This window comes from Bison bison, unplaced genomic scaffold (assembly GCF_000754665.1).
Source record: "Bison bison bison isolate TAMUID 2011002044 unplaced genomic scaffold, Bison_UMD1.0 scf7180017864306, whole genome shotgun sequence".
NCBI classification, from domain to species: domain Eukaryota; kingdom Metazoa; phylum Chordata; class Mammalia; order Artiodactyla; family Bovidae; genus Bison; species Bison bison.
This window is the reverse complement of record NW_011494878.1, coordinates 1,270,295-1,289,284: the sequence shown is the minus strand read 5'-3', so window position 1 is coordinate 1,289,284 and position 18,990 is coordinate 1,270,295. Positions and strand designations below refer to the sequence as shown.

General features: G+C 40.9%; 1 protein-coding gene and 1 non-coding gene across 3 annotated transcripts in view; both read right to left on the bottom strand.

Moving 5' to 3' along the window:
• BICC1 (BicC family RNA binding protein 1) overlaps positions 1-18,990 on the bottom strand; it is a 351,439-nt gene that overhangs the window by 112,730 nt on the left and 219,719 nt on the right. The window lies entirely within an intron of this gene.
• On the bottom strand, positions 4,665-4,737 carry TRNAG-CCC. Its single transcript has one exon. It is a non-coding gene; the product is annotated as a tRNA-Gly (tRNA).

Here is an 18,990-nt window from a genome sequence, read left to right as displayed (position 1 = left end):
TTTTAATTCTTTTTTTTTTTTTTGGCCACACATTGAGGCATATGGGATCTTATTTCCCCAACCAGGATCGAACTCGCATCCCCTGCAGAAGAAGGGTGGAATCTTAACCAGTGGACCACCAGGGATGTTCCTAATATATCAATTCTTACATAACTGTATGAATCAGGTACCATCATTGTTCCCATTTCACAGAGGAAGATGCTAAGACAAGAGAAGTTAATGACCTTCCTGGGGTCACAGAGCAGGGCCAGAATTCCAGCCCAGGTAAGCAGGCTCTAGCAACCACACTGCCAGCCAACAGTTAATGCTGTGAAAGATATGATGGTGCAGAGAACACCTCATGGACAAGCACATCCTGTGGCTAAAATGTAAAGTTTTATAATGAAGAGTCACTGGAAGACTAGAGTCATCAATGTGGTCATCAAAGGAAGTGAAGTGGGTTGTCAGGAATGTGGATGTATTAGAATAGGTCATAACAGGAGACAAGAGAAAATCTAATTTAAGGCCTGACTGAATCTGTGGAGAGACCAAACAAGAACACCCTTATAAGATCTCTCAAGATGAGTCCGGCTTTCTCATTTCTTCCAGACCACCCATCCCCTCCATCTGCTGTAATTAACTTCCTTCCCATGGTTCAGTTCTTAGGAAGTTGCCCCTGTTCCCCTTCAAGGGTCCTCCAGCTCCCAGTGTCTTTGCCATGACTTCCTACATCCTTCTCCTGGAACTGTGGTCCAGAAGGGGACACTGTAATGAGCACCAGGCAGAAACATCTGGATTTGACGAAGCGGGCCTTAGCAAACAGTTTCTTACCCGAGATAAGGATATAGATGCGAACTAAAGATTTCATTGCTTTCCCCACAATGGTCAACAAATTAAATAGAATGTTTAACAATAAACAAATACAGGAAGAATAACTGTCACCTTTAGAAAAAAAGTGATCCTTTTAAAATTCAAGTGATACTGGTAAAAGAATAAACAACTTATTCCTAAAAATGGCACTTCATTCATTATACCTGAGTAACAGTTTAAAACCCTTCACAAAGCTTCAAAAAGCATACAATGGCTACTGCTATAAACATTAAAACTAGTATTCAATTACATCTTTCAATAAATATATAACTTCATCAGGTTATTAACTTGAAAATGAAATTTATCTTTGGCAGAAAAATTAGGGGGAGAAGACATATGCCAGAACACTGAGAGACTATTTATTACCCTATAAAATTACCATTATTAAAACATTCATTTTCTATGCTTAAGAAATTTAAAATTTTCAATCATAAAACAGTATTTTTCCCAACTGGCAACTGAAATAGTATTTACTTGTTTTTAAGTGGACAAAACATAAATTTAACATCATTCAATTTTTTAACAGATTGCTTATAACTGTAATTTTATTAAGCTCTTAACAAAAAAGATTTTGAAATATGTACCCATATAACACCTTGAACTAGCTAAATTCTCCTGCCTTAGTTTATTAGGCAGCATCGAGAATCGAAGGCATTTTTGTGGTATGAATATTTTATAGCAAAGATGATACTCAATACCTGCATGGAGTTTTGTTGTCATGGGGACCATCTAGGAGAAACCATTTAAATGCCAGAATTTCAAACCCCTTGGAACACTGCCTTCAGGTCTGGCTTCACTTACAACTTGGAAATCAAAACTGTAGCGACCATTTTTTTTTTTTTTAATGTACAATCCATCTGCTTTAAAAAAAAAAAAAGTACTGACTTCACTCTTTGAAAAGTCTTAAATTTCCTTTCTATGAAAAATTCTGATGCTAGAGCATACCAATTGGGGGGATACTGCTGCCTAGCAGGTCGTCATGGCAACTAAAGCACACACACACACACACACACACACACACACATTGTGAGTCTGCGCTAAAGCTAACATGATAAGACCACAGCTGGGAAGTTTGGCATGTAATTTCACTGATGCTGTCTCCTTTTTTATTTCTGTTGGTACTTTAAAAGAAATCCATCTAACTTCATCTTTTCCTTAAAGCTCACCCACAAATCACCATCAAAATAACAGATAATTTTGCCCAAAATCAAAAGGCATCAGAGAAATGAAAATGCAAGTGGGGAAAGGGGAGAGGCCTTGATTTCCAGTTAGCCGGAAGCCTGTGTGTGCCATGCTATCAGCTGGCCTGATAGTCAAACTCCAGCCCACAGAAGCGTCATAGCCAGGCTCCTACTGAGAGACTGGGAGACTGTATTTTCCTAAGAAATCAGACATTACAAAGTCCTCCTCAGTTTGATTCCAAGCAACCTTATTTGAAGCCTGTCTCTAACTACTCTATTCCATGAACTCTGCATTCCAGCCAAATCTGCCTGCTGGTCATTCCATACACATGCTGTGTGTCCTTCTGACCTTCCCTCACTATACCCACCACCTGAACACTCTCTGAGCCTTCATCCTACAGGGAGTAAAATGATCTATAAAACCATGACCAACACACAGAAATCCCTTACATTTATATACATTAATGATTAAAATTCAGAAAGTTAAGGAAACAATCCAATTCACCATTGCAACAAAAAGAATAAAATACCTAGGGATAAAACTACCTAACGGGACAAAAGCCCTGTATGCAGAAAATTATAAAGACACTGATGAAAGAAATCAAAGATGACACAAACAGATGGAGAGATAGATCATGTTCTTGAATTGGAAAAATATTGTGAAAATGATTATACTACCCAAAGTAATCTACAGATTCAATGCAATCCCTATCAAACTACCAATGCTATTTTTCAACAACAACAAAAAAATCACAATTTGTATGGAAATACAAAAGACCTCAAATAGCCAAAGCAATTTTGAGAAAGAAGAATGTAGCTAGATGGATCAATCTTCCTGACTTCAGACTATACTACAAAGCTACAGTCATTAAGACAGCATGACACTGGCACAAAAACAGAAATACAGAAAAATGGAACAAGCTGAAAGCCCAGAGATAAACCCATGCACCTATGGGCACTTTATCTTTACAAAGGAGGGAAGAATATACAATAGAGAAAAGACAGCCTCTTCAATAAGTAGTGCTGGGAAAACTGGACAGCTACATGCAAAAGAATGAAACTAGAACACTTTCTAACACCATACACAAAAATAAACTCAAAATGGATTAAAGATATAAATGTAAGGCCAGAAATGATAAAGCTCTTAGAGGAAAACACAGGCAGTACACTCTGACATACACCCCAGCAAGAGCCTCTTTGATCCACCTCCTACAGTAATGGGGGGAAAAAATTAACAAATGGGACTTAATTAAACTTAAAAGTTTTCACACAGCAAAGGAAACAATAAGCAAGACTAAAAGACAACCCTCAAAATGGGAGAAAATAATTGCAAACAAAACAACTGACAAAGGGTTGATCTCCAAAATATACAGACAGCTCATGCAGCTCAATACCAGAAAAACAAACAACCCAAATCAAAGAATCGGCAGAAGACCTAAACAGACATTTCTTCAAAGAAGACATGCAGATAGTCAAAAACACGTGAAAAGATGTTCAACATCATTCATTATTAGAGAAATGCAAATCACAACTACAATGAGCTATCACCTCATACCGGTAAGAATGACCATCATTAAAACATCTACAAAAATGCTGGAGAGAATGTGGAGAAAAGGAACCCTTCTGCACTGCTGGTGGGAATATAAACTGATAAGCCACTACAGAGAATCGTTATGGAGATTTCTTAAAAAACTAGGAATAAAACTACCATATGATTCAACAATCCCACTACTGGGCATATACCCTGAGAAAACCATAACTGGAAGAGACATACGTAACCCATGTTCATTGCAGCACTAGTTACAATAGCTAGGACATGGAAGCGACCTAGATGTCCACCCACAGATGAATGGATACAGAAACTGTGGTACCTATGTACAGTGGAATATTACAGCTATAAAAGAGAACACATTTGAGGTAGATGAACCTACAGCCTATTGTACAGAGTGAACTAAGTCAGAAAGAGAAAGGCAAATATTGTAATATTAATGCTAGTGTACAGAATCTAGAAGGATGGTACTGATGAGCCTGTTTTCTGGGCAGGAAGGCAGTCCCAGACATAGAGAACGGACTGTGAACACAGTGAGGAAAGGAAAGGGTGAGACGAATTAAGAGAGTAGCATGAAAACATATACACTGTCATGTGTAAAACAGACTCCCAGTGGGAGTTTGCTGTGGGACGCAGGGAACTCAACCCTGTGCTCTTTGACAGCCTAGAGGGGTGGGATGCGGTGGGAGATTCAAGAGGGAGGGGACATATGGCTGTGGCTGATTCATGTTCATGTACAGCAGAAACCAGCACAATCAGTTCAGTTCAGTCGCTCAGTCGTGTCCGACTCTTTGCGACCCCATGAATCACAGCATGCCAGGCCTCCCTGTCCATCACCAACTCTCGGAGTCTACCCAAACTCATGTCCAGCAAAATATTGTAAAGCAATTATCCTCCAATAAAAACTAAAGAAAAACCATGACCAATCCCCACCCAGCAAAAGCGCCTGTGTTTTTCAACATTTCTTCCTTTATTTGGTGGCACTGGGTACTACTTGTAGCACGCAGGATCTAAAATCTTTGTTGGGTCATGCAGGATCTTCAGTTGTAGCATGTGAGCTCTTAGTTGCAGCAAGTGGGGTCTAGTTCCCTGCCCAGGGATTGAACCTAGGCCCCCTGCATTGGGAGTGCAGAATCTTAACCACTGGACCACCAGGAAAATCCCCAAAAGTGCCTTCTGAATTGATGTAACTATCTTATTTATATTGCTTATTTGATATTAATGTTTTGCCTTCCAGAGTATTCAGGGTCTACTTCACTTCTCCCTAACACTGACCATTTAGGAAGGGGGTTATATTTTGTGATCTAATAGCTAGTTCTCCAGTTACTTGGACAACAACAATAGAGGGGACCATAGAAAATTAAGGAATATTGATAACAACCAGCACCTACTAATACCTTTAAGCCGGTCATGCAAGAGCTGTATGAGACAGAAATTTTAAAAAAAAATCATACAGGTAACCTCATGGCAGAGATGAACAACTCTTGAAAACACCGAGATATAATTTATTCATGTGGTGACACTCATTGGTGTCAGAAAATCCTTAAAACACTCCATAGGAGCTAGATGTACCACAATTCTCTCTAAAGATAATGATTAAAGATGTTTTTCTCCTACATTTTTTTCCAGACACCTTTCTGACAAAATACATATACACAAAATGAAGTATGATACTTGGGCATGAAGCAATATTGCATCTAGAAAGAAAAAAAATAGAAGTTTTCAAAGTAACTACCTTGGCCACTTGGGACATTAACTTCGAAACTTTTATTTAAGGCCAGAATAACATTGAATATCCAAACTTTAATGGCTCATTTTATAACAGAAAAAGTTACAGTTCTGTCAAGTCCAAAAATATGTCTTTCATTTTTCTTGTATTACAACTGCTTACCAGACATCTCCACCAACTACTTCAAATGTAACAAGTCCAAAGCTTAAATGATGATCCATTCCATTCCCACACATACAAAATAAAAACAAAACTAATCCTTTACTCATATTTCCTGTTCCAGTTAAAAGTGCCAGTAACTGTTGTCACTCAAACCAGAAGCCACTGAGTCAGCGTTGACTTGCTTCTCAGCCTCATATCCTAAATTCAACAATTTCAATAGGGAAACAATATCATGTAAAACAAACAGCATGGATTTAAATATCAGGGCTTCTTATTAACTATAAAACCCTTGGAAAACACATTTAATCTTATTAACTCTCAGTGAGACTATGAGTCATGTAAGATTTTTAAAAAATAAATAAGTAGGTTTTGAGATAGATTTCTATTATCCTATTATTGTTCTCTTGGAATTCAAAAAACATGCTATCAGATTCGAGGTGATGGGAAATTAAAAAATGACAGCAAAAACTATTTCATTTGGTTTAATTACTCTTTCCCAAACTTACTTGGCTTATTTTTAAGGAATGCACTGATATTTCTTCTTCTTAAAAAAAAAAAAAAATTAGCTGTGAAATGCTAACCTATTTTATGGGGTTGACTCCATGGCTGTGTGTGTGGAAACACAGGTGTCTTCTGGGGTTTCGCTCTATACTGCATCCCTCCTACCTGTCCCACCAGTTCCGAGGGTGTCTGGGGGCTCCCTGGTGTGTGCCCACCCTCTCCCCATTAGCCTTTCACTTGGGTCCAGAATACTGCTCAGGGCAGTTTCTGCCCAGGGTGGGACTAAACAGGACAGGTTTTCGTGTGTGTGTGTGTGTGTGTGTGTGCACATGTGTGTGTGCGTGTGCACACACACGTGCCCATGACTAAAGTATAATATAGCTAATCACTTCATGTGTGTGTGTGCATGAAAGTGACTGAAGTATAATACAGCCAATCACTTCTGTATGACAACGTAACTCAGTTACACACATATAGACATTCTTTTTTCATCCTCTTTCCCATTATGGTTTCTCACAGGAGACTGGATAGAGTTCCCCGCCATACAGTAGGACCTTGCTGTTTATCCATCCTATCTATATATGATAGTTTGCATCTGCTAATCCCAAACTCCCAGTCCTCCCCTCCCCAGCAGCACTATTCACGACAGCCAAAACGTAACAACAACCTAAAGGTCCAACGACAAATAAATGATAAAGAAGATGTGGTGCATATGCACAATGGAATACTAGTCAGTCATGAAAAAAAAACAGGATGAGGCCATTTGCAGCAACACAGATGCCAGTAGGATGCATTTTCTTTTAAGGAATCAGAGGCCAGAAAAAGAAAACATTCCCTATTGTGAAAGGAACTCTATATACCTTAGAGAATAAAACTCCTGTGTCTATGCTTTAAGAAAAAGGTTTCAATATGAGATTAAAGCTCATGTAATATCATACATATCCCATACACATTAGTTAAAATTCTTTCTCCTTCTGCAAATCAATTCTATCACTTAAGTATCCACTCTTAACTTCTTTTGTTCCAACCTCTGTCACCACATCTCATCTCCCATCTAGACTACAGTCAACACCTTCCAAGATCTCAGCTATTCTCTCCCCTCCTGGGTCAACCCAGAAACCTCTCTAAAATACAGATGTGAGCAACTGCCTTTCAGGTAAAGAACACAGTCCTTAGGATACACACCCTTCTGGATTTGGTCCCAGTCCTCTTCCAGTATCTCAACACACCATTCCCCACTGGCCTCTCTCGCACAGGCCTGGAGGCAGCTTTCATACTGTCATGTCCTATGGTCCCAGCAGATTTTTTTTTTTTTTTTAACTGTTAATGAAATACGTGTGCTTTCAGGGCTGTGCCTTTTCACGTATCATTCCCTTGGTCTCTGAAAACCACCCACACCCATCCCAATCTCCATCTGGCAAACAATTCATCCTTCAAAGCCAACCCAAATGTCACTTCTTCTATGAGGTCTTCCAGAATGAGTTAGTCACTCCTCCTGTGGACTCCCATGGCACATTGTTCCCAACTCTGCCCTAGCGAGCTATTTATACTCAAGAACAAAAGTGAAAGACATAAATAGTGATCTTAAAATTATTAATTCCTAATGAGTTTCTTCCACCAAAATCCTAGGCACTCCATACTTTTTCTTAATTATATACACACAAGATCCAAGGGAAATTCTGGGAACAAAGAGCCTCGACATAATCAAATAAATTCAGAAACCATCATATTCATCCAAATGAATCAGGCCTGATCTCATTTTGAAATACCTGCTGGTGTCTTGACAATTTTTAAATGTCAAAGGAGTTTCAGGGAACAGCCAAAAAATTTTAAGGCTCTCCTAAGTTTCCAAAATATAATTTCTAAATTGTAACAGTCTTTTCTTCATACATGTGTAAAACTTTTAGAGTTCAATGGGGAAATAAACTTTCATTTCAAAAATCAACTTTGAAATCGGGAAATAAAAACATATGCCACTTCCAGGCGCTAGTCATAATAATGGGTTTCCCAGGTGGTTCCGATGGTAAAGAATCCACCTGCAATGCAGGAGACACAGGTTTGATCCCTGGGTCAGGAAGATCCCCTGGAGAAGGGAATGGCTACCCCCTCCAGTTTTCTTGCCTGGGAAATCCCACAGACAGAGGAGCCCAGAGGGCTACAGTCCATGGGGTCTCAGATAGTCAGATACAACTGAGATCGGTCCCCGTAACAGTCTCTACCATTTGCTGAGGGCTTCATGCCGGCTCCTCAGGGCAGTCCCTGCAGATTCCTGCATAGAATTCCTGCCGCTACTCCATGAAGTAAGAGTCATTATTCCAATGTTTTAGATAAGGAAGTTGGTCAAAAAGATTAAGGGAACCCACCTAGATATTACCCAGTGGCGACTCAAACCCAGATCCTATGACTCCCTGGCACATGCACACGTTCTGTGAGCTATGATACAGAACCTAAAGTCATGTCAACTGCGTAACTTCTCTGTGAGGAAATAACCAGGGACTTGTTAACTTTAGAGGGGCACCCTTCTGTAATCAGGGGGCTTTCATCTAAGACATATACTGATCACCAGACAGCTAGATGAAGTTATCAAAAGTATTTTTATTGCCTCATAAAGTGAGCAACTTTAAAATTTCCTTAGAAAATGATATATAAATAGTTTTATAATTTGACAGAACAGTAAACTCAATTTAAGAAAAATCTAGTCTAAATCAAAGGAGTTTTTTAAGCTAAATCTATCAAACAAACAAGAGGACAGACATCTTGCAGTTCATGTAAGAATTGCTGGAAATAAAGTCTAGAAAATATTAAACCAAGATTTTTTAAATCCAGCTCTATTTTTATTTCTCTGATCAAATTGATATTTCTCATTTTGACTGAACATGACAAAGGATTTAGACTTATAGTTCCCTCAAACTACTTGGCTCACTTCTTTTTTGTCAAGTACTGGGTGATCATAAAGAGTACTGCGAGTCTTCCATGAACACAAGACTTCTATATCATAACACAGACCTTGATTATAACTACTTTGCAAATACATATTTATTTTCACACACAGTCTTTCTTTAATTGGAATGGAGATAATTATAAAATTTGTTTGCTTATTTATACTTTCTGAAAATGCAACAATAAATCACAGACACATCCACTAGGAAGACAGCATTGTAGTCTTTCTTAAATTTTATGGATACTTAGTCATTCATAAATGTTTCAAACTGACCAATGTTTTCACCTCTGTGATGACTCACATGAATTATTTGGTACTTGATTTTTCCCAAGAATAAGACCATAAGAAAAAAGAAGATGCTACGTTCGCTAAAGTAATGAATAAATCAAGTATAAATTGTAATCACAGAATTCTGCATATTATTTAAATTGTTTATGAAACTTCTTTCATAAACAAATATTTGATAAGCAAAATAATTGTAAAAACATTTTAACACTCTCTCTCATTTTACTGAGTCAACCCCTATTTGTTGAATGCCTGGCATGTACCATATTGCACCCTTCAGAGATGCAGTGAGCTGCGCCTCTGGGATAAGATAGAGTAAACAATGACGAGTGAGATGAACACTAGAAAGGAAGAGAAATACAGGGTACTGTGGCTTTTGTGTAAAATAAGGCTTGAAGAGGAAACAAGCAAAGTAGGGGAAAACAGCAAACAAGAAGTTTCCAAGTAAGAGAAGTAACATCTGAGCAGGCAGGACCCTGAGGGGCTCCTGGGCATAAAAGCCTTTCTGTGTCCCATTCCCTGAGTTCCAAAGGGAAGGCTCAAACAGTTGCTAACTGGGGAGAAGAGGGATGAAGAGACAGTAGAGGAGCCCTAAGAAACAATGTGTAGCCTTGGGGCAGGGTCCTGGTTCCCCCTCAAGGGAAACACAGAACAGTATCGAGCTCTTCTGCAGAACTAAAACCCCCACCAAATGGAAGATGTTCTGGAGAGAAGGTCACAGTTCAATAACCTTGAGAACCACAGATCACGAGACCTTCGGATGCCAGAAGACCTCTAGATTTAAGGACTGCAGGCCCTGCATGCACCCTGTTCCTTATAGTTCCTTCCCAAATGCACCTGGGTTGGGACATTCAGTTTTGAGGGCATTAACCCTCCGTGGCTCCCTTTGCCTGGCAAAGCAATAAAGCTATTCTCTTCTACTTTACACAAAACTCTCTCCAAGGTTCAATTCGGTACCAGTGAAGAGAGACCAAATTTCGGCATCAGCAACAGGCAAGCAGGTTGAGGCTTCAGGGACAACTCACACAGGGCTGGAGAGAAGCCCATGTGTGGAGCCAAGCAGATCTCCCTGTGGGATCAAAGGACTCACCCCCTCAGGTGCTGGGAGGGGTCAGCCTGCTCTGTCCCCACTTTAGCCTCAGCTGAAGACAATGCCCCTCCCTGGTCACACCTCCTTCCCGTGTCATGGAGGGACTATCCAACCCATGGTCTAGAAGCCTGGCCCTCTGACCCAACCCGGGACAGCTCTGAAGGGCCTCATGACTCCAAAGCTTCCAGCGACGGCGGGGGCCTGCTGTGAGCCCTGCACAGCAGCCCCTCCTCCCTGCACACAGCCAGGCCTTCTTCTCCACCCCTCCCTGCCACATGGGTTGATCTCAAAGGCAAAGGCATTCCCTGACAAATGTCTCATACAGGAAACCCCCTCTCAGAGTCTGCTTTCCAACTCTGGGATCCAGTGTGAGCCGGGAAGGGAGGTGAAAATGCTGACTGAGGATAGCACACTTGGGGGCCCCACCCGGAACTCAGCCTAAGGGTTTACGATAACGGTGTGACAGATAAGATCACTATTTATACCATCAGAGGTGAATCCTAAGGGAGGACTAGAGAATACAAAGAGGGAACATCAGGGGAAAAAAAGTCACCCACTAGGCATTTCTCCCCAGACCTTGAGGCCAGGTGATATGATCATCAGGGTAGATGTACTCAAAGCCTTTTATGGAAAGGAAATTATCTTGAAATTCTGATACAACAGGACTAAACTCCAGTTTGTGTACTGTTGGTCATCCAACCCTTATACAGGGATTGTGAGGCTCAAAGGCTTTAGGTTAGAAATACTAGAGCATTCATTAAAAAATTCTTGTATGGAATCACATAACAATAAAAGAAAAAATCCCATTCCATATATCATAACAGCTATTTTCTAGTAGAAAAATTAACGAAAAGAAAAATCCTTATTAAATAAGACTTTGCAATTTTAATATTGCAGGTAGTATAAAAGTCACACCAAAGGAAATTTATTGAAAATATCTCTGAGTTGCCACCTTTTGGTATTTTTGTATGTAACACCTCTGGTGGCTCTATTTTTTTGGTTTACAAGTTACATAAAAGGTGGTAGCAAATAAGCCATAATTCTGCCAGAGATAATTCATTTGATGTGATGCATACAAGCCCATTTTAAATATAGTCTTTTATCTAGATAAAGCCTATCAAGAAGACGCAACTTTTAAATTGTACTTATTGGATAGAGCCACCGTCTGAAAAATCAAAACTGATCAAGTGGAGGAATAGATTGGCGTGCAGCAAAAGTGGTTGGAGTACTGTAGTCCAGGGGAAAGCGGACGGCAGCTGACCAAGTGTGAGAGAAGAAACTGGAGTTGGGAGTGGACAGACTGATCCATGGTGGTGGCCACTGGGGGCGGGGGTCGCTGTTTTGACCTCCCTTTCAGAAAGAACTGGCCTTCGCTAGTAGCCCAGATGCTAAAGAATCTGCCTACAATGCTGGAGACCTGGGTTCGATCCCTGGGTCGCGAAGATCCCCTGGAGAAGGGAATGGCTACCCACTCCAGTACTCTTGTCTGGGAAATCCCATGAACAGAGGAGCCTGGTGGGCTACAGTCCGAGGAGGCACAGGGAGTTGGGACTTGACTGAGCAACTAAACGACGACAACAAGGGGCTGCTGGGCAAGAGTGTGGCCTGGGCTGAAAGGCTGAAGTGAATCCTGAGGCCCTGCAGCTGGAGGCAGTCAGCTGACTACCCAGCTGCCACGGCACCACCAGTTCTTCCTAAAGAGAAGTGTTAGTCACTCATTTGTGTCTGACTCTTGGCAACCCCATGAACTGTAGCCCACCAGGCTCCTCTCTCCATTCGATTTCCCAGGTAAGAATACTGGGGTGGGTTGCCATTTCCTTCTCTGGGGGATCTTCCTGACCCAGGAACTGAACCCACATCTCCTGAATTGGCAGGAGGATTCTTTACCACTGAGCCACCTGGGAAGCCCTCAGCAGTGAAAGACTAGTGAAAGACTAAAGCCCAGGGGCATACTGGGCTCTTGTCCATTCGGCTCAAAATGAGATTTCTCTAACAGGCAACCTTTGCTCCAGGGCCACTGCTGGACCAAGGGAGCTGTCGTCACGTCTGCATCCCAGTCCAAGGCTCCCCTGACCCGTCTCTTTCCCCCACATGTTTCCTTTCACAGGTGTCAGAGCTAAACTGGGCCTCCATCCTGCTTCTTTCCCAGGCATTCCGACAACTGACACAGCAATGCTTAGCAGGTAGAGTCAATGGTACTTTGTGCCCGATGGAATGTAGTGGGTGAGCAAGAAAGAGGGCTCAAGGATAACTCCTGGGATTCTGGCTTGAGCATCTGAAACAGGAACTCTGAAAAGGGGCCAAATTTAGGGAGATTGCAAGCTTGCTCAGAGTCAGGCCAAGAACAAGGCACCTACAAGATATTGCTTTTCATCCAGACACCTAAGGAAACAAACGAGTTTGGGACACTTGTTTAAAATTGTTTCCGTTCCCCTGCTCTGCATACCATGTAGTACACCCAGCCTGCCTCAAATACTGATTTAACACTTAGACAAAGAAAACAATTTCTTGAAGTGCCAAAAGGTCAAGTAATGCCTAGAGCCGCTGCAGACAACCTGGCAACAAATTCCCTTGAAAAAGGAATTTTTCCTATGAAAGATGGATCATTTGCCTCTTCACTGAGAATTTTAAAATTCATTTTTCACACTTGTTTAAAATTCACAATTCCAATCACAGATTGGAATTCTGTGATTTCTTTCCAGGTGTACAATACTCACTAATACTCTTGAATGTTTCACTTCACTATGAAATTCAGTAAAGTGACTAATGTGGTATGTGGGCTTTAGACTCTAAAACATACAGCTAGATAGTTTACCAAAAGTGCCACAGCTGTTCTTCTCTCCATCATAAATGGGGGTAGGGGGTTAATCCCTGCCTAGCAGGGAGGCTGTGATCTAGAACAAGGTCTGAGACATAGGAGGCACTTGTAAAAAGTATATTTTGTTATTCTATGTCCTATCTTAGTGAACACATCTGTCAAGCAAAAAGTATATTTTGTTATTCTATGTCCTATCTTAGTGAACACATCTGTTAACACCTTCATTACACAGACACACACGGAAGGTTTTGGGAAAACATCAGAGAAGGAAGGCTCTGTGCCCTGTGAAACGTGGATGGCTCCACAGGTTTGAACAGCGCATGGCATGTCCCTACTGAAGGTGCCTCCCCTTACGCGGCAACTAATATAGAGAGAGTGAGTGTTTCCAGTAACACTAGGAGCAGCAAGGAGAAAATACCCCTGCCGATGGCATCCAAACAGGAGACCACATGTTCCAAGTAGACCCCGCTGCAAGCAGAAATTTCAAGACAGTCATCCAGAGGACACACTCTATCACACCACAGACAATGCATGTTTAGAAAAAAATGGTTTTCTTTTTCAGAGCGTAAAAGAAATTTAAAAAGCAATTTGCTTCAGCTTAAGAATGAATGTACTACATCCTCATACAGTTTTTTCACCATCTGCCTCCATCAGAAAGGCCACTGTGATTTATTTCCTGGAGAACTAGAACCTGTAGTAAGGGAATGAAAATTCATTCCATAAGATCTGCTTGACTGACAGTTACAGAAACCAAATCTACTTGCAAATGTGGAAATACACATGGCTGACTGCTTCCATGCTTCTGCTCTGCATACCATGTAGTACACCCAGCCTTCCTCAAATACTGATTTAACACTTAGACAAAGAAAACAATTTCTTGAAGTGCCAAAAGGTCAAGTAATGCCTAGAGCCACTGCAGACAACTTGGCAACAAGTTCCCTTGAAAAAGGAGTTTTTCCTATGAAAGGTGGATCATTCATTCGCCTCTTCACTGAGAATTTTAAAATTCACTTTTCTCAGCTAATATAAAGTTACCACCAATTTCCTGAAAATCCAAACACAATTTTGAAACCCCAAAATTATGATGACAAAGAAATATTTCCAGTGTGCTTCAGCATCCAGCTAAAAGAAGAAAAATGTTCAGGAATTCCCAAATCATATTGTTCCTCTTCATCCAGCTCCTACATCCAGTGGGCAGAAGCAAAGTATTTATTGAGTCCATATGGATTCTTGGAAATGTTAGCAATTGTATTTAAAACAAAAATAAATTCAACTATGTCAGCATTTCAGGAATTTATAGCCAAAACCACAGTCAATACATGCCAAAAATCTCATGTTAACCAGAAAGCATTTTCGAACTTCTCCAGAATGAATATTTTTTATCATAAAGATCACATGCTCTAAGCAGAGTTTAATTAAACATGTGCACCTGGATGGATATAGTGACTGGAAGTCCTTGTCAAGCTTACAAGTCATTGAGTGGGCATGTTTGCTCTCCAACAGGTGCAGATGATGAGAGGCAGGGTGGCAGGTAAATAATTAAATATAGCCTAGGCTACATGTTAGAATTGTCCTCATTTTTGTCCAGAGCCGTGTGGAGTCACAGACCACACTTTTCCCACGGATGGAAGTGCGGTTTTTACAATCTAAGGTAGACACCACTAAATCCTCTAAGAGGCAGCCACTACTTGTGTTCCCATTTTGCAGATGAGGAATCTAGAGGTTTACCAGGGCTTCCCAGGTGGCTCAGTGGTAAAGAATTTGCCCGCCAATGCAGGACACGTAAGAGACACAGGTTTGAAGCCGGGGTCAGGAAGATGCCCTGGAGGAGGAAATGGCAATCCACTTCAGTATCCTTGCCTGGAGAATCCCCATGGACAGAGGAGCCTAGAGGGCCACAGTCCATGGGGTTGCAAAACAGTGGGACCTGGCTGAGTGAACATGCGCGTACACACACCATCTAGAGGTTTAAGGGGCTCACTGCCCGTGTTTCCTAACTAGTAAGCTGCTGAGCTAGTCTTCCAACATAGGGAGTTCTCAGTCAAGACACCACACTCCTAACCACTGCCCTGCACTACAGTAGAGATCTTTAAAGCATAGAAGAAAGTCCTTCCAAGATAACCAAGGCCAATCCCACACACATTCACCCAGCTAGGCTATCTGATCATGCAGTGGCTATAGTCAACAAGCCATGTGACTTCCTCAGCTTCAGCTGAATCTGGGAAGGCAGGGAAGCAGGTCTGATTATGTTGGCAACTTGAGAATGTCTAGGGTACCGAGGCTATTTGGGGTGAGACATGGTTCCTACCAACACCACCACCATAAACATCAATCGCCACCAAACTTTCTTTGGACTTTTTTAATCCAGCATGATCTCTGAGCATGTATCTAAGTATACCAGAGTAAGGAAGTAGGGAAGAGAAGAGGAACCATTGACTGTTGATTAGAATTGCACTGGCAGCAAAAGGAGGGGGTAAGTTCATATATTCATACATCAACCCATTGATCAAGACATCAACCATTCATTCACTCTTATTTATTCACTCAAAGATACACACACACAGTTTTGAACACCTACTGTGCACAAGGTACTACTCAAGGACTGGTAACTGTTTCACAAAGTGCCATTCTCAGTGATTCATAAAAATTAGAAGAATTACAGGTGTTCACAGAGTTATGCTTATTTTAGTCACATCATGATTGTCTACTTAATCTCGCTATACATGAACAGTTCATTACTTTATTAAAAGGCTGTTAACAGATATTACTCAGGTGTACTGCTAAGTGAATAATTAAATTCAGTTTCTAAGAGATTACACCTTCAATAGGGCTTCCCTGGTGGCTCAGCATTAAAGAACCCACCTGCCAGTGCAGGACACACTGGTTCAACCCCTGGGTCAGGAAGATCCCCTGGGTGAAGGAAATGGCAACCCACTCCAGTGTTCCTGCCTGGGAAATGCCATGGACAGAGGAGCCTGGCTGACTAGAGTCCATGGGGTCGCAAGAGTCAGACACAACCTAGCGACTAAACCACTCACCACCATTTTTTCAATACAAAAGAGATCTACTATTTAACAAACTTTGCTGTGAATCCTTTTGCAATTGTAAAGTATGAAAACCATTTTTTTAACTATCTGGCTAGAGACATTGGACACTTAAGGTTTCTCAAGGAGAAATAAATACATAAAATACGACCAGAATCAGCATTCTAACCAGGTACATATTATCTTATTACTGTCCCATGCAAAATTTCATTTTCTCTCAATAAAATTCATTTGGACTTTGTAATGAGAAGAGCAACAATAAATTCTATCATCTTTTAAAGGCAAACATTAACATTAGTGAGATAAAGTTATAAAGTTCTGCAAGGTTAACATTTCTGCTTACTTTTTAATTGATTGCTTACATTTCTCAGTCAACTCCTTCACAAATTCTCAGTCTCGCACCCACACACATACACTTTTCCTCCTGGACTCTGAACCCTGCCAAGTTCCAGGAAGAAAGAGTTTCCTTTTATATAACAGCAGTCTACAGATCTGATTTTCCCTGGGGTAAACTTGTTCTTTTGTACACTGATTAAAAGATATTTACCATCAAGTTATTCAACCTTAAGAAACAATTGCAGAACATTCTGTGGTAATAGGTGCATATTTTTAAGATGATGACAAAAAAAGTAGGAGATTATTAGCTGTCCCAGAAGAAAAGGCTATCAGTTAATTTCTTTTCTATAAGAAAGAGACACAGGACAGATGGTGGCTGTACAGTCATCTCCAATCTATGCTTATGACATGTAATAAAAACATTTATCTTTTAAAATCAAATATATTTAACTATTAAAATGCTCAAAAATATACACGTGCTCAGTTCAGTTCAGTTGCTTAGTCGTGTCCAACTCTTTGTGATCCCATGGACTGCAGCACGCCAGGCCTCCCTGTCCATCACCAACTAACTCATGAAGCTTGCTTAAACTCATGTCCATTGAGTCGGTGATGCCCTCCAACCATCTCATCCTCTTGTCATCCCCTTCTCCTCCTGCCTTCAACCTTTCCCAGCATCAGGGTCTTTTCCCATGAGTCAGTTCTTCGCATCAGGTGGCCAAAGTACTGGAGTTTCAGCTTCAACATCAGTCCTTCCAATGAATACTCAGGACTGATCTCCTTTAGGATGGACTGGTTGGATCTCCTTGCAGTCTAAGGGACTCTCAAGAGTCTTCTCCAACACCACAGTTCAAAAGCATCAATTCTTCAGCACTCAGCTTTCTTTATAGTCCAACTCCCACATCCATACATGACTACTAGAAAAACCATAGCTTTGACTAGATGGACATTTGTTGGCAAAGCAATGTCTCTGCTTTTTAATATGATGTCTAGGTTGGTCATAGCTTTTCTTCCAAGGAGCAAGCGTCTTTTAATTTCATGGCTGCAGTCACCATCTGCAGCCATGCAGAGAGCCACACATGTGCTATCCAAGTGCAAAAGGTCAGGTTCAGGGTTCTATACTAGAAGCTCTAAGCACTGTCAAGAAGATGATCTACCAGCTAAATGAACTGTAGGTGCAAATTTCCAGTCAGGGCACCTACAAATTGCCTAAGCATATGGAGTTCTCTGAGACTCTGTTTCTGCATGTAGGATGACAGATTTAGGTCATAGAACTCATTAGAGTAAGGTAATTCAGAAAACACATATACTGTGATCCAATGATTGACTTAATAAGTGTTCAATAAATGATAGTTGTTGTTATTACTGAAACAAGTTGAAAGATAAGACTCATTGTGTATAGTAACAGTCTTATTTGCATGAAAACTGGCATGCTTAATATCTGATCTAATTTTTACTTTTAATTCTTCCTACTCAAGGGTACAAAGACTTAATTTTAATGGGCAGGGAAGAGTTAGTCAAATCACTGAATTTTCAGACTAATTAAAATTGCAGGGCTTCCCTGGTGGCTCAGTGGCAAAGAATCTACCTGCCAACGCAGGAGATGTGGGTTCTATCCCTGGTCCAGGAAGATCCCACATGCCATGGAGGAACTAAGCCTGTGTACCACAACTATTGAGCCTGGAGCCCAGGAACTGCAGCTACTGAGCCTGTGCTCCATAGAGCCTGTGCTCTGCAACAAGGAAAGTCACTGCAAGGAGAAGCCCGCACAATGCAACTAGAGAGGACTCCCCACTTGCTGCAATGAGAGAAAAGCTCGTGTAGCAATAAAGACCCAACCCAGCCAAAAATAAGTAAATAGATAAAATTATTTTTAAGATTATATTACACAAGGAGCAGATTCTCATTCTTTGATGGCTATGAGAGAGAAAGAGGCATAAATTTTAAAATAAATTTTATAAGTGAAAACAACACTAACAATCTATATTAAAGTTAATTTTGACATCTCCAATTATAAAGGGTATTTTTAATACACTGAGTGTGCAACCATTTCCCACAAAGTGGTTAAGAAACATCAATCAAAATAATAAGGCAAGCCTTCAAGAACTTACTTCAGCATTTAAAAAAATCTTTCTTTTTAACTAACTCTCCCCTAAAAATATGTCTTCAGGAAACCAAGAGCTTATAGGGTATCTCCTTCAGTTCAGTTCAGTTCGGTCACTCAGTTGTGTCCAACTCTTTGTGACCCCATGACCGCAGCACGCCAGGCCTCCCTGTCCATCACCAACTCACAGAGTCTACCCAAACTCATGTCCACTGAGTCCGTGACGTCATCCAACCATCTCATCCTCTGTCGTCCCCTTCTCCTCCTGCTCTCAATCTTTCCCAGCATCAGGATCTTTTCAAATGAGTCAGCTCTTTGCATCAGGTGGCCAAAGTACTGGAGTTTCAGCTTCAACATCAGTCCCTCCAATGAACACCCAGGACTGATCTCCTTTAGGATGGACT